The sequence below is a fragment of the Sarcophilus harrisii genome, chromosome 2, assembly GCF_902635505.1.
Source record: "Sarcophilus harrisii chromosome 2, mSarHar1.11, whole genome shotgun sequence".
NCBI classification, from domain to species: domain Eukaryota; kingdom Metazoa; phylum Chordata; class Mammalia; order Dasyuromorphia; family Dasyuridae; genus Sarcophilus; species Sarcophilus harrisii.
Genome location: NC_045427.1, coordinates 498,674,279 through 498,697,367, shown reverse-complemented (window position 1 = coordinate 498,697,367; position 23,089 = coordinate 498,674,279).

The following is a 23,089-nucleotide window of genomic DNA, read 5'->3' as shown; positions in this document are numbered from 1 at the left end:
CTCTCAAACCTGCCTCATATGGGAATAGGCTAGGGATAAGGACACTTCTGGAGGTCTGGGTGCTGTTGGCCTAGATTGCTATGGAGTCTCCTTGGTCCCTGAAAAACCAAAGCAAATTCAATGATCTTTCTCCTATCCCCCCTGTGCAGCTCTTCAGATACCTTTTCCCAAAAACTTTAAGGCTCAGAAAGGCAGACTATGGGAGAAAGCTGTGCTGCTTTGAGAGTCCAGTCTTTCCCCATCTTCCTGTCCGGAATCATAGATTTTTGAACTCAAGAAGGAGAAAGCAGTTTTCTGTCTCTGACTCAGATTTTGTATGGCTATATTGAAACTTATATTGTAGAAAGGGTGGGCAAGAGGGAGAAGGAGTGATATGAGGAATGATACAGAAAATTGAAAGGCAAGTGTTTTTTAATGGCAAAATAAAGAATTTGTAAATCTTGGCTTAGTTCTGTGTCCATTTGATCCACCATACAGTTATTAGAAAGGCAGACAAGAGAATATACAGGAAATATAGAATATACAGGAAAAGGAGAAGAGTTGGAAAATACTGATACTATGAGCCCTCTACTGGCACATAGAAATAAATGTCTGATAGTACTTTGAGAACAAGCTATTACCTGCATCAGTGAAAATTTCTAAGGAAATTATACTACTCTTAAAAAGAAACTGTTAGCCTTTTTTTAAAGTAAAGAAGTTTAATAGATACTATAACATTTAAAACAAGAATAATATGTTCTGATAACATATTAGCATTATCTATTAATGTTCTTGCAAGTGAGTCAGAGCAAAAATGCCCTAGTGCATTTTAAACACCTTTTTGCTCTTCAGGTCTGTTGCCCATAGAGAAAACTAAAGCAAAAGAGACCAAGAGGAGGAAGGAAAGAGAAGCACAGGCAAGAGGGTAAAAGTGTGAAAGTGGGCAGGAAGCTAGGAAAAAGCCATTGAACTAAAAGCCAGCGGTTTTGAGGATGTTGGGACTGAAGCTAGATAAGACCAGTCATACAGTTAAAGAGCTCAGAGTTTGGAAGTAGGGTCACTGGATTAGCCATATTGCTTCTTTTAAACTAAAACTCTGAAAACCAGATCTAAGGGTTTGGTTTTAAAATGTCATAAACCATTTCCCCTCCTCCTCTTCCACTCCTCACCACTCTCCCCTTTCTGTCTCCCCTAATATATCCTTGAGCTCATGTTCCAAATTTACTCTCATAGTAAGCCAGAGTCTTCAGTTTACCCAGGACAGCCTTGTTTTCCTAGCACTATAGGGTCGTTGTATTCAGCAAATTACCAAAATCATGTTTTAAAATGGTTGGTCCTCCACACACACTCATCTCCTCATCTGGATCTGTGGCTTTTCCCCAGGGTGCCACCAGTGATGCCTTCAATGTCCTTCACTAGGGTTCAGACTCTCCACCATGTGATAGTTCATGGAAGCCCAGAATTGTACCCTTTTGGAACTTAGATTTCCAGCATTCTTGCAACTCAATCCACATTCAGACATCTTTCTCAGTCCCTCAGCCAAAAGCCTCTGACTTCAGCTAAGGTTGGGATTCTAGGGGTGTGTGTTTGTGAAGATCACATCTAACCTTAGCCACTTAAAATACTAAGGATAAAAGGGCTAGGGAACACTAATAGCTTAGAAGTCATTTCTTTCAGTTCCTTCACCCTCACTTTCTGCCAGCTAAGTGGTCCATTGTATAGAAAGCTGGGCCTGAAGTCAAGAAACTCAAATTCATATTTGAATTTGCCTTGGACACTTATTAGCTATGTGACTTTTTTTTAATTTAAATGTTAAAGTAGAGATAATAATAGTACTTAATAATAATACTACCATCAAAGGTTACTATAAAGATCAAATGAAGTAATATTTTTAAAGTGCCTAGCACAATGCCTACTACACATTAAGTATTTAACAAACGCTTATTCCTCCTCTTCATTCTTCCCAAAGCATTCTCTGGTCCTCCAAGCTGTGGTACTTGTTCTATCTCTTTACCCAGAGTTTTATACTTTTTAACACTTTCACTTATTCCTTCCACATACACATATCTAGCCCCCAGCTTCTTAAACTCTGGTTGCAACCTGCTATGAGGTCTCATAACTGAATTGTGGAGGTTGCAGAATTATAATTTATTATCAGTAAATATTAAGTTTGTAAATATATTTTATATATTATATATCCTTGGTCATGTAAAAATTTCTTGGGTGAAAAGGGATTGAGAATGAAAAAAGTTTAAGAAGCCCTGCAGCCCACAACCAATTCCTTCTTCTTTGTTCCACAACATGGAATAACTTGTTATTTATGAAGACATGAAAAAATAGTAATGCTAGAGGCAATATTATGGATCATCAATTTCAAACCCATCAGAGTCATGAAAATAAATTTATTAACTTACCCATGATTGAGAAGAAAATAAAAGTGGCAGAAACAAGACCAGAAACCATGTCTTCTAATGCCTAGTCCCCTTATATAAGTAGAGTAGGTATCAATGAATAATTCCATCTAAATAAGTAAATATATATATATATATATATATATATATATATATATATATGAATGAAGTCCTCCACAATTTTAAAAGTCAAAATACTACATTATTTTTCATTACTTTTCCTACATATTTTTTAATCTTTCACCAGATCCAGACTTTGATTTTAGGGTCCCAAATCTTGAGAAGTATGTCTTTTGATTGCTTTTAGCAGCCAAGCAGATGCTGAGTAAATAAGCATCAAATAACTAACACAGAAAGCCACTACTGCTTGTATTTGGATACCTAAATTCTATAGACCCACTTCTCTATTCATTCTATATAGCTAGCATTTACAAAGTTCCTTCCAAATACTAAGTATTTGTTCTTAAAAATTGTCACAACTCTGGGAGGCAAGTGCTATTATCTCCATTTGACAGATGAATAAACTAAGATAGACAGAGGTCAACCCATGGGCACACAGTAAGTATCTGAGTCTGGATTTGAATTCAGGTTTCTTTGATTCCAGGGTTCAGAATACTATAAATATTGTCAGACTTAATTGATGTGTTGGTTTTGCTGAACAGTTTTCTTCCCTTCTATAAGTCATTATTCTTAAAGGAATGACTCTCTGGATAGGAGGATTGGAATGGGATGTCTTAAGAAATGGAAATTGATGTAAAAAAAAAACAGTGAAAATAAAAAGGGAGGAGGGTATTTTTTTTAAGTAAACTTCTACTCTGGTGAGTCATCATGGTTCAGAGGCACCTAAATTTTTAATATTTTTAATCTAATTAAATTTTTCATTTTGAAATGAGTACCAGCTAAGCTGAGCACCCTCATGTATAAAGCAAATCAGAAAAAAGAAGATTGTGCATTTATCCATGAATCTGTACCCCATACAACTTGATACTCTCTCCCACAAATTCAATTATGTTATTTTCAGAGGTATCCTGCTTTTCTGTATTTCCTACTTGACCTTGCTATTGTTCTCTTCTGTCCATTTAAATACTTCAGTGACCACTTTTTCTTTCTTTTCTTTTTTTATTTTGATAAACCAATCTCTATCCTCTCCCCTCTTTAGTAAAACTCAAATCAAATATGTTTAGTCAAGCCAAATAAGTCCCCACCTTGACCACATCTGAAGAGACGCTTTATTCTGTACCTTGAGTTCATCTCTTTGTCAGGAGGAGTATGCTTTATAACTGTTCCTTTGGAATCATTGCAGGTCACACCATTGATCAGACTACTTACGTCTGAGTTTGTTATTTTTCTTTATACATACTATTCCCCACATTCTGTTAACTTCATGCTGTGTCATTTTATATAAATCTTCCCTGGGTTCAGCAAGTGAGGTTTGAAAGCTTTACCAGTAGAGCACAAACTTGAGTAAATGCTCCTAAGCTGGAAAACCTTTGAATATGGGGAAGTCTAGTACATACAAAGCCCAAAACACTCTTGTCAACAGTAAATTGTCTACCAGATCAGTCAACAATCATTTAAGTACTTGCTATGTATCAGACACTAACCTAAGCACTAGAGAAACAAAGAAAGAAAAAAAAAGGGAGTTCCTGCCCTCAAGGAACTTACATTCTAGTGAAGGAAATAACATATCCTCCAAAAAAATTAAAACCTAAAACTGTGCAAAGAAGATATATACAACGTAAATAAAAGTTATTCTTAGAGGAAGGATACTAGAAGTAGCAGGATCTCCTGCAAAGGATGGGATTTAGGATTAGTCTTAAAGGAAGCCAGAAGGCAGAAAGAAAGGGGGGAAGCATTCCAGGTGTCCAGTTCAAAGACAGAGTTGGAAGATGAAGCATGTATACAAGGAGCATTGAGATGGTCAGTGTGAAAGGATCGTAACATGGGTGTTTGAGGGGGTCATTGAGTAGAAGAATGGCATGGTCAGATCTGTGCTAAGGAAAACTACTTTGAGCAATGAGCTGAGCATGGAATGAAGTAGGGAGAGAGTGACTTGACACAGTGAGACTGAAGGCAGGAGGGGATGAGGCTCTCATCAGAGGGGCAAGAGGGATGTCTGGGGGCTTGTGGTTCTTATTGTGAGTCCCTTGATTGGTTGCTGAACCACAATAGATGAGGATGTGGAATGCTAGACCTAGCAGCTTTCACTGATAAGCCCTCTTGAGTGGATTCCTCCAAGTGGCGAGACATGATGGCAGCCCTTTTTTGCCCTGCAGTGAGCGGAAAAATTATCCCAGAACCACCTTCCAGGTGGAACATGGATTGAACCATTGTGTACTGGGTAGCTGCTTGTGCCTCTTTGGTATTGCCTCTAACTGATTTTATGAGCATCAAAAAGTGTGTGCTAGTGCTTTCTCAAGCATCTGGGAAACAGAGGGGAGAGAGCACCTGTTTAGTGGCAGAAATGGAACCATGGAGAGAGGACAGCAGAGGAATCAATATTGGTTGTTTGATAGGGTAATCGTGGCTTGATTAGACAGCTGATTAGGTGTGGAAATTAATAATTGGCTATATGAAATTTTAACCAGATGCTTAGGATTGAGGCATGAAAATTTACAAATAGTTTCAAGAAACAAAGCTAAAAATCCCAACCATTTTCCAGTAAATAAATGGTCAAAGGATATGAACACTTAATTTTTCAAAGAATTGCAAACTACTAACAACCATATGAAAGAATGTTCCACATCAGTGAAAACATGAGAAATGCAAATCAAAGCAATGCTGAAGTTTCCTTTCACATTCAGCAAATTGGCAAAGATGACAAATGACAGGAATAGTCATTGTTGGAGGAGCTGTGGAAAGACAGGAACACTAATGCATTGTTGATGGGGGTGTAAATTATATATAACCACTCTGCAGAGCAATTTAGAATTATGCAGAGAAAATGACTAAAATGTTCTACCCTTTGGCCCAAAGATCCTCTGCTATGTATATACTCAAAGGAGATCAGTGAGAAAAGAAAGGCCTCATATACACCAAAATATTTATATCAGCACTTTTTTATAGTAGCAAAGAACTGGAAACCAGTAGATAACCATCTATTGTTAATGGCTAAACAAATTGTAATATATGTATGTAATGGAATGTTACTGTGCTGAAATTACAAAACAGTGAACGTGATGAATATAGAAAAGATGGAAAGTTATTTGAATTAATGCAAAGTCAAGTAAGCAGAGCCAAGAAAACCATATAGTCAATGATTACATCAATATAAATGGAAAGCACAAAGGACAAACAACCACAAAACAATAAAATATAAATACTGCAAAATTGTAAAGAAGAATCTTGGTACCAAATAAAAAATATGAGGACACTTCCCCCTTTACTCATTTGTACAGGTTTTGCTGACTTTTCCTTTTCTTTTTATAAACTGAAAAAATCTTTGTTATAAAAAGTTGGTTCTCTAGGAAGGGAATTGGAAGAAAAATAATAAAAGCAGACATCTAGGTTACATAAGAATAGAACTTAACAGTAAAAATCTATTAAGTGAAATAAAACATCACCCCCCAAAATTAATGATGTGAACTTTTAAAATTTTAATGGGAAGGACACTGATTGAGGCTCAGAGTTTATAGTTATAAGTAATAGCTATATAGTTCGCCCTCAGTTACTTCTGGGACTTTGAGTGTGAGTTGTAGCATGTGGCTGTCCCTTTAGGGAGCCATTTTCTTCTGCAATTGTGGAAGCATGTATTTGTAAGAAAGCCAATCCCAGCCTAGAAAGAAGAGTTTCAGATGATAAGTATAATGTCCATTTGTCACAACCCATGCTACTTTATATAAATACATTCATCTTCTATGTATTCACAGAGGTATGTGTAAACTATATTATACAAATCTACTAACATGTAGAATCATACATGTTTTTACAATACTCCATATTTTTGTGTTTATGTGTAGAAATACATAATATATACACAGTGTCCCAAAAGTCTTAGTGTGGTTTTGAGCTTTAATAGCTTCAAGTTTAATCACTTAAAAGTACACTAACTGTACCAAAACTTTTGGGACACCCTGCATATATTATATTTATTTAAACATGCACATTTCATGCAAGGCACTGAATCACAGACTCTTAGAGTTAAAGGGACCTTAGGGTTAGTTATTAAAACATGTATTTGAAAAATAATCATTGCTATAGCACTCCCCACAAAAAGTTCATCCATATTCTGGCAAACCAGCAATTTTTATTTGGATTATTGTTTGTCCTTGTGTGAAAGTGGGAAGAGCTATGATCTATGTGGTTTCTTACCAGAGGACTTTTCTTCTCTTATCACATAAAACTTTCCCTGAAAATTTTGCCATTTAAAGGGGATCATTTCATTTTTTTTTTTATTTAATAGCCTTTTATTTACAGGATATATGCATGGGTAACTTTACAGCATTAACAATTGCCAAACCTCTTGTTCCAATTTTTCCCCTCTTACCCCCCTACCCCCTCCCCCAGATGGCAGGATTACCAGTAGATGTTAAATATATTAAAATATAAATTAGATACACAATAAGTATACATGACCAAACCGTTATTTTGCTGTATAAAAAGAATCAGACTCTGAAATATTGTACAATTAGCTTGTGAAGGAAATCCAAAATGCAGGTGGGCATAAATGTAGGGATTGGGAATTCAATGTAATGGTTTTTAGTCATCACCCAGAGTTCTTTCTCTGGGCGTAGCTGGTTCAGTTCATTACTGCTCCATTGGAAATGATTTGGTTGATCTCATTGCTGAGGATGGCCAGGTCCATCAGAACTGGTCATCATATAGTATTGTTGTTGAAGTATATAATGATCTCCTGGTAAAGGGCATCATTTCAAATAGGATTAAGAAGCTCTGCCCTTGGCTGATTATTGCCCTTTTCTTGTCTTTTTACCTTTTTCCTATTATCTCTCTCCCTTATCAGCTTTCCTTTTTTCTTTTCTCTTCCCTCTTTTATTATGGAGAAAAGGAAATTTGTATACTTGGGTCCATATAATCAACTGCAAAACTGAAATTCAACATTTATTAAGTACCTAGCAGGTACAAAGCCTTGTACTATACATTGAGGGTATAAAGTTGTTAAGCTGTTTTTAGCCCAGTCTAACTCTTTATGACCCCATTTAGGATTTTCTTGGCAGAGATACCAGAAGGGTGTTTGCCATTTCCTTCTCCAGATCATTTTACAGATGAAGAACTGAGGCAAAGAGTGACTTAAGTGACTTGCCTAGGGTCATATTATCTAATAAGTGCTTCAGACTGGATTTAAACACACAAAAATGACTCTAGTTGTCTTCCTGACTCCAAGCCAAGCACTCTATCCACTGAGCTACTTAGCCGCCTCTAAGGATATAAAAAAAACATTAAAAATAGGAAGTATTATCAAGAAAGAAAAAGAAAATAAATCAAGTTCACAGATTAATACATTAGAAAGTGAACTATAATATAATAAAATCTAACAAAATAATGTGGTATTAGTAAAGAAAATCAGAAAATCAATAAAATGAAAAGGGAAGTGAATAGAGAAGCAATAATTAACTTGATAAGACAGCTGTTTTCTTAAAAGACCAATAAAGTTGATAACACTAACAAATTTAATTTTTAAAAGAGGAAAAAAAATAACAAAGAAGAAAGTAGATTGTACAAAAAAGAGATAAAAAAATTATTAGATTTTGTTACATGCCAAGAAAACTGAGAATATAAGAGAAATAGATAGGTAATTACAAAAATATAAAATGCCCAAATTGAGAAAGCAGGAAATAAACCATTCTCAGAATGAGTAATCAAAAAGACTAGTAATGAGCTGTCACATAAAAAGACACTAAGATGAGATGGATTCACAAACAAACTGAATAAAACATTATAAGAACAAATAATCCCTTCTCCATTTAAACTATTTCAAGAGTACAGAAATAACTCTTTCTATGACTCAAGTGTGATTCTGATCCTCAAAGCTGATTAGGATATGGAACAGAAAGAAAACTTTAGGCCAATATGACTAATGATTATAATAAAGGACAAACAACAAAAACAATAAAACTATCAATCAGAATACATTATATTTGTAACGATCAGGTAGCATTTATCCCAGCCTTGCAAGAATAATTCAGTTTTAGGAAACCAAGCAAAACAATAATTAAAACCTATGAGTGTTACTTGATTATAATAATAGACGCAAATAAGTGTTCTGATAAGATAAAATAGCTATTTTTGTTCACACCATTGCAAAAGGATACAAATACCAATTTTTTTTCTTAATTTGATTTAGCTTGTGCACTCTTGGATCACTCTCCTGGAACCAGGGGATGTTACATTTATGTCACATTCGTTGCATCTTCTGCTCAGGTTTCTAGGGTAACTTGAATGATTGAAGGTATCTTTTCACTATATGTCCATTAGCTTGATCCTTAATTGGTTTTGATTGCCCCACATTAATTACCTCACCAGGACCATTTAACCACTTCTCAAAAATAGCTTTTAGAAAGGGATATTTATGTCAATAACAAAAACAAATGTCAAAAACAAAAGCAAATAAAAATCCCAAAGATTTTTATGCTCTCTGCTATCCACTTTTGGGATCTTTAGGAAGAGTGAACTCAAATTTAGCTCAATTTGTTCATAACATTAGTCCCACCAAGTTCTGTTTCAATGTGGATTGAGTTCTAAAGGTCACTTTTGAAAATCATTCCCTGCTTCTCTCATCATTAATTTTGAACACACATTGGGAAGCCCCGATTTTTACTGCTCTGACTTTCTGAAATTCCCAAGATTGAAGATTCCAATCTTGCACCTAGAAGACAAAAGTGAAAATCAAGAAGCAAAAATTCTAAGGCCTGTTTCTTGAAGTCGCTTTTCTGGATTATTACAATAGTCAATCAGTCAATAAATATTAAGGGCCTTTTATGTGCTAGGCTGGGGATACAAAAAGAAGTAAGAGAGAGTTTCTGATGTGGTTAGTGGCAGTGCAGAGAGATGAAGTGTGAAAATCCCCTTCTGGTCGGGTGCGGGTTCAATGTGAAAGAATTCATGAACCCGAAATATTAGTGGCAAAAAGGAAGTTTTATTATTGGCCCTGCAGAAGTCAGCTTTGCTAGAAAAACTGACTTCCGACTGACGAGGTCCTGACAGAGAAATAAAGGTCCTAGCAGAGAAATCCTGGCAGAGAAATAACAAGAGGTTATTATCACTGAGAAGAAGGTCTCTTCACAGGTGGCAGGAGTCCTGGCAGGCAGCCATGCCAAGGAGAGATTCCTTGACAAGGCATAGTCCTGCTTCCGGCCTCTGCAAATTATGAGTTTAATTCTGACTCTAGTTTTATTCTTTTTTTCTATCTATCTATCTATCTCTCTTTCTCTTTAATTTGTCCTTCTAACTACCTATCTACTTGAATAACTTATCTCCCATCTGCCTTGATCAGTACATGGCATGTAGAAGGCACTCAAATAAATGTTTATTAACTAATCTAGTCCCACCAAAGAAAGACCCCTAAGGTGCCTTAAAAAAATTCAATGAGCTATAAAATTGGAAAAAACCTGAACAGATAAATACAATTGAATGAAAAAAAATAAAAAGGTAGAGAAGGAAAAATAAATGTTACAATAATTAAAAAATAATAATAACTGGTACCCAATGATTGGGGAGAAACCAAATTATGGTTAATCAATGTAATGAAATATTATTGTGACCAAAGAAATGATAATTATAAAGAATTCAGAGAAACAATATCTACAACTACTGCAGTGCAAGTATGGAAGGACGATAAAATTAAGAGTGAACATTAATTATATTGACAAAGATTAGCCTCAGAAAATATGAGAAAATGCTTTCAAACATGATTGATGTGTTGATTGGTTTTGCTAAACTGTTGTCTTTATTTATTATTTATCTGTGTAGAAAGGGAAAGCCTACTTAATAAGAGAAGGAAAGACATATGTTTGGAAAGGAATATGACAATAACAAAAGACATCATCAATAAAATTTAGAAATAAGTAGTAAATGTCAGAAGTTTGAACCAAGGGACTTATTTTAGTGCTAGTCTTCTTTCCAATGGATCAAGCCAGAGTCCTGTTAATAAAAAAAAGCATCAGTAAGACAAAAATAAAAAGACCCTGTTAAGCTTTTAATAGATAATATACTCATAGTTGAGAAAATTAATATTTCTTATGATTGGAACTCAAATTCATGGCCAAAATAAACAATGAAGGACAAAATCAAAACAAGAAAATAAAATAGTACAATTGGGAGAAGGCTTGAGATCTCTATAAAACAAAATATTGGAATTAGAGAAAGGAATTATGTGAGACAATCTGATGATTTCTGACAAAATATATAAAGTCATGAAAAGTTTAGATCTCATATTTCAGGAAACCATACAATTAAAGTGCCTGGAAATTTTGAAAATTAAGAATAAAATTCAAATCAATAGAATCCATAGGATAGCTCTCAGAGAGAAACTCAGAGTTTATCTTTTCCAGAAATAGAGTCACCAAAACCTGAAGTTTCATTATCAAAGAATCATATTAAAAAGCAGGAGAAACCAATTTACTTTGCAAAAAGTATCATTTTTAAACTAAAGGAAAAAGAAGAGAATGAAATGTGGTATAGATTTTTAAAGAGATGTTATTTTGTATCACCAAATTTCTATTTTGTGAAACTAAGAATGTCTCTTTAAGAGAAAAAGTCATTTTTCAACACTGTCATAGCTTTTATTCTTTCAGATTCAGAGAAAAAGAAGGTTGGATAGAATTTTTAAGATACTGATCATTCTCCTTATGGTGATTTAGTCACATCCAAATCCTCATGATCCTATATTAAATTGTCCATAGGGTTTTCTTGGCAAAGTAATTTGCCATTTTCTTTTCCAGCCGGTTAAGGCAAACAGGGTAAAGTGACTTGCCCAGTATCTCACAGCTAGTAAGTATCTGAGACCAGATTTGTACTCTGCTCCTTCCAATTCCATTCCAGCACCTACCTAGGGAGCCACCTATCTACTGAGTTTCTCTCATTCTCATAGCCAAACATTAAAATGGTCAAAAAAATCCTTTAAAGCAAGAAATGAGTAAACAATGATTCAGGGTTTATGTGTTGTAAAGAAGAGAAATGAGCTATTTTTGTGAGAATCATTTAGAAATCAAATCCTAGGAACTTCAGAGATGATGTTGTTATAGAGGAATAGATGGCAATAGATCACATGGAGGAGGGTGGGAGAATGGGAAAAAGTTCATGTTTCATGTTGACAGGGGCAAGAGGTGTGTCTGCACATGAGTGCAGAGATTAGTATTACATTTTTATAAGTAAAATAAAATTTTCAAATAAAAAATAAAGCCCTAAAACAGGGTATGAGGGTGCGAAAATCAACTATCCATTATAACTTTGAGAGATAAAATACTAGGGTCACATTATCTAGTAAGTGGCTCAGGGTGGATTTGAACATACAAAATTGACTTGGTCTTCCTGATTCCAGGCCAAGTACTTTATTCACGGTGCTACTACTAGACAGTAAATAAATATAAATAAATAGTAAATATTGTGACTATAATTATTAGAAATTAAAATGTAATTTATTAGAGCAGGGACTCTCTTTTTCCTTTCTTTGTGTGCCTAACATTCAGCCCAGTGCCTGGCACATAGTAGCCTGAATGCTTAGTTGACTAAACTGAGCTGAGACACTCACAAAAGGCAAACTAAATCTATTGAGAGAAGGCAGTTTCAAGGGAGCATAAATGGAGAGAAATGCAAGCTATGGACTCTACAAAAGTAACTGATTTTTGCAACCCAGAAAAGAGACACACCTGAGGATTCTATGAAGGGAAAATATGGACTCCCAGTAACTAAGAATGACAGACTTGCCACATGTGTTCTCTGCAAATATGCCTCATTATTTTAAATTTGAGTCCATTGTCTCAAGGATTTTGTATATTTAAAGGGACAGTACGACACTGCTTTTGTTTGTTTTTTTCTTTTTTTGTAAGGAAGACTGGAATTATTTTCCTACTAACCTTTTTATATCTGTTAAGTAAATATCTTTTGTAAAAACTAATTAAATATGACTCTTAATCAATGTTAAGTTTATCAGTGGGCATCACAAATGATAGTACTAGACACCTTAGCAACTTTGAGGATTAGCCTTAGAACTCTGAAAGTAATACTAAATTACCCTCTGAGGACTCAGTTTGCCAATTTGATTGAGATTTGGGGGAATGGTTTTCAAAGAGATACTACATACATGGCAACAAATACCTTTTACCAATCTTTGTGGGAACATTCTATTGGCCAGAAGACTGTCATTTATATATTTTCAAATGTTGTCCAAAAGTCTAAATTCCACCCTCAGACACCACTTGATCAGCTGTCTACTCTCCCTACTCTCCCCTCCCCCTTTTTTCTTCTTTATAGTTCTATATCCTTTGCTTTCAGTGGGTATCAGTTCTTTCCCAAGATGCTATATTCTTTGTATTCTTTGGCTCTGCTTTTGATATTCCTTTTGGCTCCATCATTCATATTCCCAAGAATCACCAGAAATGGGCAGTCAGTATCTGTTTTCAGAAATCTTGGGAGATCCTGTTGCGTCTTACACAAATGTCCCCAAGAAAACAAATGACTACTTATTAGTAGTCATTCAACAAAAGTTGCTTCAGTAACCCTGAAAAAGAAATCACCAAGCATTAAGCTTCACTTTCCTCCCTCCTCCCTTCCTTTGCCTTCCTTCTCCCTTTCCTTTTCCTCTCCACCCTTTTCTTTTATCTCTGTCACCCCACTCTATACCCTCCCCTCCTCTCCTCCTTCTCTCCTCTTTTCAAATGTATAGCTGTCTATTTCATTCCATTCATACTTTATGTGACTTTTTCTCATCTTTCAACCATCAGACAAAGCTTGTTTCTCTTCTGCCACTTCAGATCTTGAAAAAAAAAACTAGACTTTGTTGTTTTTTACTTTGATTTTTTTCTGAGAAATCCTTATTGTCACTAATAACCTAATACTCTATTTTTGGGCGAAATTTTCATTGGAATTTGCAAGCATGAGTGGGAATGCTTTCTCAAGACATCTCTGTTTTTTTGGCTTTTCTATCTTCTCTGTATCTGATTCAGATCAATTCATTTATCTACAGAGATTTCATTCTAAGTTTAATAAATGTATGGAAAGTTTGATGATCTTGGGAGCAAGATTTTGTTGGCCCTACTCCTGAATTTCTATTTTCACGGTTGGCACTTAAACCAAAGAAGGATTTGGCCAAGAAAACCCAACTCTTCCCATTTTTTTCATCGGAGAATCCTGCTGTTTTTAGGGAGGCATTGATTCTAGTCCAGCATTTGCTCTCTAATGTTGTTCACTGATCCCAACTTAGTAGGGTATGATAGGTGCCAATTTGTGAGAGAAAACTAATATGAAAAGACATTCTTTTCTCTGGTCTGGAGTGTGTGGAGAAAAATCACATCTCTATAGAACCTTTCAAATATATTTCATGTCAATGACAGAAATGAAGCAGACAAAGGATTCACCATGATTCTAAAGCATGGGTCTTCTCTTATGCAAGGAACTCCATTCCTGTCTGACTAGAGATGTGGGGATTCCACTGTTGTGTTTGAGTTTAATACAGGAGCCTCTGGAGCATATCATGTCTCTGATGAAGTCATAGATCCTGTGGAGGCCTCGGGAACCATTCAGTTAATAACAGCTGCCTGTGGTTGTCATGATCATTAGTGATCCTGAGGAGAAATCTCACTGATTTTGTCTGCTGTCCAGCCCCAAAAAGGGGCTCTTTGCCCAGAACATATTTGGATTTTGAATTCCCCTGCTTCTGAAGCCCCACTGTAAACTGAGAAAGAAATAAAAGGCTAAATGTGGCAATGGTTCTGATGATTGTAGAAGGCCTAGCCTACTCTATTCTTTTTGTTTTCCCCTGAGGCAATTGGAGTTAAGTGACTTGCCCAGGGTCACACAGCTAGGAAATGTTAAGTGTCTGAGACCAGATTTGAACTCAGGTCCTCCTGACTTCAAGGCTGGTGTTCTAGCCTACTCTATTCTTTGTCTAGAACTAGAGCAGACAATTCAGAACTGGAGGGATCGGCATGTGGTGTTTCTGTAGATGTAAAACTGGATGAACAAAGTGTAGTCTTGTTCTTCATTCATAGCACCTGAAGGTCTACAAGCAAGCTTGAATCCCAAGGAAGGGAAGAAGAAAGAATCAAGGAAGGGAAGAAGAAAGAATCACAAGGAAGGGAGAGGGCTGGTTATTCATAGAAGAGCAAAAGTCCTCAAGAAAAATATTTCCACAAGAAAGGACACTGAGATTTTAAATGTTTGTGAGGGCAAGTTCAAGGCAATTTGGACTTCTTATAACAAATGGCTTACTTTAGCTTCCCCCCCCCCCAAAAAGAAAAAAAAAGAAAGGTATTTTGAGTCCATGCCTCAACCTGTGAGAATAGATGACTTAGATCATAAGAAAGAGTTCTTGTGAAATCAAATCAACCAGCATTTTAAAAAAAATTTCTAATAGTATTTTATTTTTTCAAATACATGTAGAGATAGTTTTTACATTTATTTTTATAAAACTTCGTGTTCTAAATTTTTCTCTTTCCTTCCCTTAGCAAGCAATCTGATATAGGTTAAATAAATGCAGTCCATATTTTTCATGTTGTGCAAGAAAAATCAGATCAAAAAAGAAAAAAACGTGAAAAAGAAAAAAAAAAGCTAACAACAACAATAAAAGAGGTGAAAATACTATGTTCTAATTCCATTCAGTTTCCATAGTTCTCTCTCTCTGGATGTGGAGGGATTTTCCATCCCAAGTCTATTGGAATTGCCTTGAATCACTACATTGTTGGAAAAAAGCAAAGTCCGTTACAGTTGATCATCACAAATGAATGTTGTTACTGTGTATGATGTTCCCTTGGTTCTGCTCACTTCAGTTAGCATCAATGCATGTAAATCTCTCGAGATCTCTTTGAAATCATCCTGCTGATTGTTTCTTATAGAACAATAATATCCCATAACAGTCATATAGCATAACTTGTTCAGCCATCCCCCAACTGATGGGCATCCACTCAGTTTCCAATTCTTTGCCATTACAAAAGGGCTGCCACAAACATTTTTGCACATGTGGGTCCTTTTCCCTCTTTTATGATCTCTTTGAGATACAGATTGAATAGAGACACTGCTGGATCAAAGGTTATGCACAGTTTTATAGTTGTTTGGGCACAATTCTAAATTGCTCCCCAGAATGGCTGGATCGTTTCACAACTCCACCAATAAGGCATTAATGCCCAAGATTTCCTACATCCCCTCCAACATTTATCATTACCTCTTCCTGTCATCTTAACCAACCTGAGAGGTATGACTTGGTACCTCAAATCAACCAGTATTTATTAAGTACCTAATTATGTACCAAGCACTGTGCTAAACCTTGGGGATATCAGGGCAAAAACATTTATAATTTTAGGAGAATGTTCAGAGGGTGAAGATCCCATAAACCCCAAAGTGTAAAAAGTGATTTCATATCAGTGTCCTTCAGCCTTTTGAGTCAGGGTTATAATGTACAGTTGAAAGGTTAAAAACCGTTTTATTAAGCATCTGCAGAATTGAAGAATTTGAACCTTTCTTTTCTTCAGAATCTTGCATAGTTCTTACAAAAAATAAATACCAATAGGGCCTCTGAAGTACAATGAAGAATCATAGTGACCATGATCTCCATGGTAAGACAAATTAAGAGAAGGGGATATTTGATAGAAAGGTCAGACACGAGATGGGGGAAAAATGGAAGCCAGTAGCAGGCATGAGTTATTAACTGAAGAAGAATTTTTCATTTATAATATTTACAGAGGATATTAATAATGTGTCCAAAGAGTAATATATATAGTACATATGTAAGTTTATATATATATATAATATGTATATCTCAGTACATATATAATTACATATATATCACTTAGTACATATATGTTTATTATATATAGAACTTTCCTTGAATTTGAATTCTGTCTCAAGTCTTCAACATTGACTTTACTCTGAACATGCATTCCAGCATATGATTTTAAATATATATATATGAGAACTTTCCTTATAATTGGTGAAAATAGTTCTTTTATTTGTTATTATTCTCATTTTACATACAAGAAAACTGAGACTGAGAGAGGCCAAGTAGTTTACTCATAGTCACAGAATCAGAAAGTATCCGATCCTGGATTTATAAAATCCCTTCCTTCTCTCCTGCAGGGGTCACTCTTCACAAAGGCTCCTTGATGAATGTCTTCTGACTACAGCTAATTAAAACTCTGTAAAGCTTTGACCAATTTTTCTCCTCCTTTTCCTCCAAAGGTGGTGTTTCCTTCTGACTCAATGCAAGAGAAATATTAAAAAAAAACAAAACCCAAATATTCTTGTTTTGTAATTGGGCATTAACATTTTAATATCAAGGGATTCACTACATCAACAGAGCTTGGGGAGGAGTTGTGGATCACGCATCTCTCCCCAACCACCCTGCCCCCCAAACATTGTCTTATGGGGCTCCTCTTACAAAAGCTAAGAAAGAAGAGAGCCACAAAGAAAATTAGTCTCACCAGAAGGGGGTGTACACTCTGCCAGTCTCTGGTAATCAGAAAAATGAGCTCTGAATGCCTATTGGTAAAGACTTACCTGACTTCCCGGAGGTTCAGGGGATGGTGAATGAGACTGCCCAGAAATGTCAATGGTTGGAACAGCATTTTCCTGGGGCATTATATAAAAGAGAACTGAGGAATTTAAAGTCAAATGACTGGAGCAAAAACAATATGAGAAAAGGACAGATTCTCTTCTTCCTGTTCTGAGATAAGATCTGAGGATACTTAGAAAGCAGGAGGAGCTTTTCTAGGAGAGAGATAAGGGAAGAGACCCAGGTAGAAAAATCCTATCAGTTTGTCATAGCTCCTCCTCAGGATACCTACCAAGGAAAAAGTTTAAACAGTGTAAGCAGATTGCCTTGTTAAGACAGCACATAATAAATATGTGTTTTGTAAAAGAAGAAAATATCACACTGATTTTTTTGTTGTTCATTATCAAGTCTGGAGACTAAGACAGCTCAGAGGAACCAGTGGCACACATCTGTCTGGCAGTCTCTAAGTGTCAAAAACAAGCAAAAGAAATTGAAAGCTGGGAACAAGATATTATGGTAATTATTACAATGTCTTTAACTCTCTGGGAATTCTGTTTAACTTCTTTCAAAATCCTCTTCATTTTGTTCTACTTCATTCATCCACCAACTTTTTAATGTGTTGAGGAAATAGTGGAAAAGGAGTGCTAAGATGAGAGTTCAAGTTCTACAATTTATCAATTAAGTGACTTTGAACAGACTGGTTTTCATTCCCAAACTTTAGTTTTTTCATCTGCCAAATAAAGACAATGGTACTCTCCCTTCCTTATTTATGTAAGAGGGTGGATATAAGGGTCCAGAGCTAACATGCAGTAAGCACTTTCTATGTGCTGGCACTATGCAAAACACTAGAAATATAAGAACAAAAAACAAACTCCCTGAGCTCAAAGAATTCACTTTTTAAAAACATTTTCAATAATATTTTATTTTCCAAATACATGCAAAGATAGTTTTTGACATTTGTTTCTGTAAGACTTTTATGTTCCAAATTTTTCTCCTTATTTTACCCTCCCTCAAAGAGCAAATAATCTGATACAGATTAAATATGAGCAAAGAATTCATATTCTAAAGGTAGAGACAGTATGTATATATATATATACATATATGTATAAATATCTATCGAATATGTAATAGAATATAGAATATATGTAATACCAGACTATGTGGAGAAGTAAAGCACTAGTGTGTGTGTGTGTGTGTGTGTGTGTGTGTGTGTGTGGTGTGGTGTGTGTTTATGGGAGGTAGGTGGAGGATGGAATAGGAAAGTTCTTTAGGAAGATGGTGCTTCCTATTAATTTTGAAGGAAACCAGGGATTCCAAGAAGTGAAGATGTATAAGGAAAGTGTTATATAGACACATAGATACAAAGTACTTTAGAAACTATAAAGAGCTACATAAAATTAAGGTGTTGAACTGAAGAGATGGATAGTGAAAAGAGAAAAGGCTTGACTGACTTAATAGTGGAAATTGCTGTTAATGAAGTCCCTTAGGTCATGATTTCATTTTAGTTCCTTGGCCTCAGGCACTCAGTTTTATCAGTCTGCTTAGACATTATCAAGCTTTGAGGAAGGAATTCAAATGATCAAAACCTAAAAGAAATTGGACTGATAAACCAGGATCATTTACTGAAAATATGAGAGAGATGAGTCAAGAGGACAGGCATTGGGTATCTGTACAGAGTATTCTCATTTGGTTGTGAAGTTTGAATTACAAAGAACAAAAAGGTTATTTGGTGAGCATTGAATAAGGACAGTAATTTAATTTTCTTAAGGAGTATTGCCATCAGATTAAATAGTTGTTAGAGAAAAAGTGGACAGAACATTGAAGGATAACACTTAAGTAGCAGGTGAAAGATGAAGATCCAGAAAAGGAAACTAAGAACTGTTCAGGTAGGTGGAAGGAAAACCAAGAGATAATAGTGGACTGCAGGGGAAAGGAAAGAGGGTGAAAGAGATCAAAGAGACTGTTAATAATAAAACAGTTTTAATGGAATGAGAAGGATAAATTCTAGAAGGGTGGGGCTGAAATGATTGTACGGATGTGAAAACAATTCTCCACCAGTTAGTACCACACCATCCATGCATGGAAGGAACCATTGCTCCTGGCAAATGGGGAAAGTTTTTAATGCTGTGGATAAGCTTACTTACTTTGGCAGTAGACTCTCCAGGGATGTTCACATAGATGATGAGACTGACACACACATTGCCAGTGCTAGCTCACTGTTAAGGAAGTTCTGAAAGAAAGTGTGGGAGAGAAGAGGTATTAAGCTACACATCAAACTGAAAGTACAGAGCTGTTGTGCTGATCTGGGAAGCCAGGACAATCAACCAGCATCACATCAGGAAGTTGCACTGCTTCCATTTGAACTCTATTAGAAAGATTCTGAAGATTACTTGGCAAAACAAAGCAGAGGATACTGAACTTCTCTCTCAAGCTGAACTGCCAGGCATTCAAATTCTACTGTAGAGAGCACAGCTTTGATGGGCTGGTCACATACCTAAATGCCACATGTCTGTTCACCTAAAAGACTATTTAATGGAGAATCTGCACAAGGCAAGTACTCACCCAGAAGTCAGAAGGAGTGGTACAAAAATACTGTCATGGTGTCTCTGAAGAACTTTAATATCAATTTTGAGAAATGGTTGATGCTGGCCCAGAACCACTCAGCACGGTGTATCCATATCTATGGGCAAAGCAGAATCACAACCCAAAGGAAATGTGTGAGGTGCAAATCTAGAGACATCAACATCCCAAATTTTCAAATGGACGATTTGGATTTGACCTGTGGTAGAGCCTTCCGAGCTCATAATAGACTGATCAGCCACAGTCAAACACACTGTACCATCATGATGCCATTGGTCCTCTTCTAGTATGAAGGATGAACAACAGAGGATGGGAGTGCAGGTATAGATGGAAGGAGAAGAAGAGTGAATCAAGGGATAAAAGAAGTAACAGCCAGGATTTCTCTAGCCGTAGTAAGTGAATGACCAACTGAGAGGGTCCTCTTTCCTTTGATGAGCCCCCACTGAGCTGAGAGATCCTAAAGGGCAAAGAAAAAATGATAAAGAAAAATAGTAAATAGATTCCTGGGGGCTGTGCTATGCTTTATCTCTATAATCTCCAACTGAAAGGGATGTCAAAGGTTGACACTGAAGAGTATCAAAGATATTTGGATGCTTGTTCAAGAAACCCACATAGCTGGGATTCAAATGAGATTTTCCAGCTCTGAAGATACACTCCACATGGTTTGTTGCTTATAGTCTTGAGTGTAGAACAAGGCTCCCTAGAGGAGATAGGGCCTGCAGAGGGTAACATTCAAAATTTCACAGACATAAAATGTTGACCATCTGTGAAGCACTGTTTTAGGTGACAAGAGTGATATAAAGATAAATAAGAAATTGTCCTGACAACCAATGAATTTATAATTTTATAGGGATGATAAGGAGAGTTTAAACAGCTAAAACTTAAAAGAAGCTTCTGAAGGAGAGGATAGACAAAACCTTTTAATGCATAATTGCTTATGAAATTTTTAAAAGGCTGCTAGGTGACTACAATTTGTCACTGAAAGAAAGGATGGTTCATCTTTATGCAAGTTTCTATATGCAAGGTACTTGACATCTTTTCCTCTCTTAATTGTTATTGAATGAATAGATTCCTAACCAATTGTTAAAGATGTCATGTGACTGTCTGGGACTCATTATTATCTATAGTGCCATGCTTGGATATAAACACAGATAATTAAATATACATGTAACTGGTAATATCCAGGGTGTTGTTGTTGTTTTTGTTACTTCCATGTCTGTAGGAAATATGATATTAATGATTTCATATGTTTCTGTGGATATAATTATCATCTCTATGCAAAGGATTCCTAAGTCTCTATTTCTATCCTCAAATTTCCTACCTTACTTCAATACCAATCAGCACGGTATATCCATATCTATGGGCAAAGCACATATGTTGTGATTTTGATAATATTGTTTGCACTAACTGCTTCTCAGGATTATTGTGAAGATCAGATGAGATAATATAGACAAAAGTTAGTGATGTGGTATCACTACCTTCCTGTTAAATATTTCCATAGGAATGTGCTGTTAGAACCTCTATGAGACATAACCAGTATGGAATTTATATCTCCTCTAAACATTTTATTGAGGGTGATACTATCCTCCCAGTCACTGAGATTCAAAACCTCAAAGAACCTTTGAGTCTTTCTCTCTCATTTTATATCCGATTTTTTATGATCTGATCACTTTAACTTCTATTATGTCTCATACATCTATTATCTTCTTACTGATAGTACTATCAGCTTCCAAGTTTGCACTATCATCACTTCTTACCTGAACTATTTTAATAGTCTCTTAGTTGGTCTCATTGTCTCCAGCTTCTTCTCTTTACTATCTTTCATATAGCTGCCAAAATAATTTTCTTTATTCAGAAGTATGACCACATCTCTCCCTTTGGACTCGAATTGGAATTTTAAAATTCTGAGCAATATGGTTTCAACCTTTATATCCAACTTTATTTCATCTTATTCCATGTTGTAAAATTATATTCAAGTCCAAGTAGCTTATGAGTTTATTCCCTAATCTCAACCATCTCCTCCCTTTTTGGCACATAGAGACAATTATTAGATGTCATGGTAGATGAAATAAAAGTCTTTTTTCCCTCGATAGTATCTTATTTTTCCAAATACTTGTAAAAATAGTTTTCAACATTCATTTTTGAAAGATCTTGTGTTCCAAATTTTTTCTCCATCCTTCTTTTCTCCATCCCCTTCCCAAGACAGCAATCTGATATAGGTTATACATATACAGTGTTTTTAAACATATTTCCATATTTTTCATGTTGTGCAAGAAAAATTAGACCAAAGGGGAAAAAAGGCCACAACAAATAAAAAGCAAGCAAAGAACAAACAAAAAGGTGAAAATATGCTTCAATCCACATTCAGTCTCCATAGTTTTCTCTCTGAATGTGGATGAGATTTTCCAAGTCTATTGGAAACAGCTTGGACCACTACGTTGCTGAAATGAGTTAAGTCTATCATAGCTGATCCTCCTGTTACTGTGTACAACATTCTCTTGGTTCTTCTCACTTCATTTAGCATCAGTTCATGTAAGTCTTTCCAGGCTTTTCTGAAATCAGCCTGCTCATCATTTTTTTTTTAAGAACAATAATATTCCATTACCTTTATATACCAGATACCATAACTTATGTAGCCTTCCCCAACTGATGGGAATCCACTCAATTTTCAATTCTTTACCACTACAAAAAGAACTGCTATAAATATCTTTACACATGTAGATCCTTTTCCCACTAGTAATGACACTGCTGGATCAAAGTGTATTCAGAGTTTTGTAGTACCTTTAAGCATAATTCTAAATTGTTCTCCATAATGGTTGGATCATTTCACAACTCTATTAACAATGCATTAGTGCCCCAGTTTTCTTATATCCCCTCCATCATGTATTATAATTTTTTCCTGTCATTTTAGCAAATCTTATAAGTGTGAGGTGGTACTTCAGAGTTGTTTTAATTTACATTTCTCTAATCAATAGTGTTTTAGAGCATTGTTTTCATATGACTATAGATAGCTTTAATTTCTTCATCTGAAAATTGTCTCTTCATATCTTTTGATCATTTATTACTTGGGTAATGACATGTATTCTTATAAATTTGACTCAGTTCTTCATATAATTTAGAAATGAGGCCTTTATCAGAAAAACTAGCTTTAAAAATTGTTTCCCAGCTTTATGCTTCCCTTTTAATCTTGGCTGCATTAGTTTTGTTTCTGTACAATCTTTTTAATTTAATGTAATCAAAATTATCCATTTTGTATTTCATAATATTCTCTAATTCTTCTCTAGTCACAAATTTCTTCCTTCTCCAACGATCTGACAGGTAGACTATCCCTTGCACTTCTTATTTACTTATAGTATCATTTTTTATGTCTAAATCCTTAATCCATTTTGACCTTATCTTGGTATAGGGTGTGAGATGTTGGTCCATGCCTAGTTTCTGCCATGTTATTTTCCAATTTTCC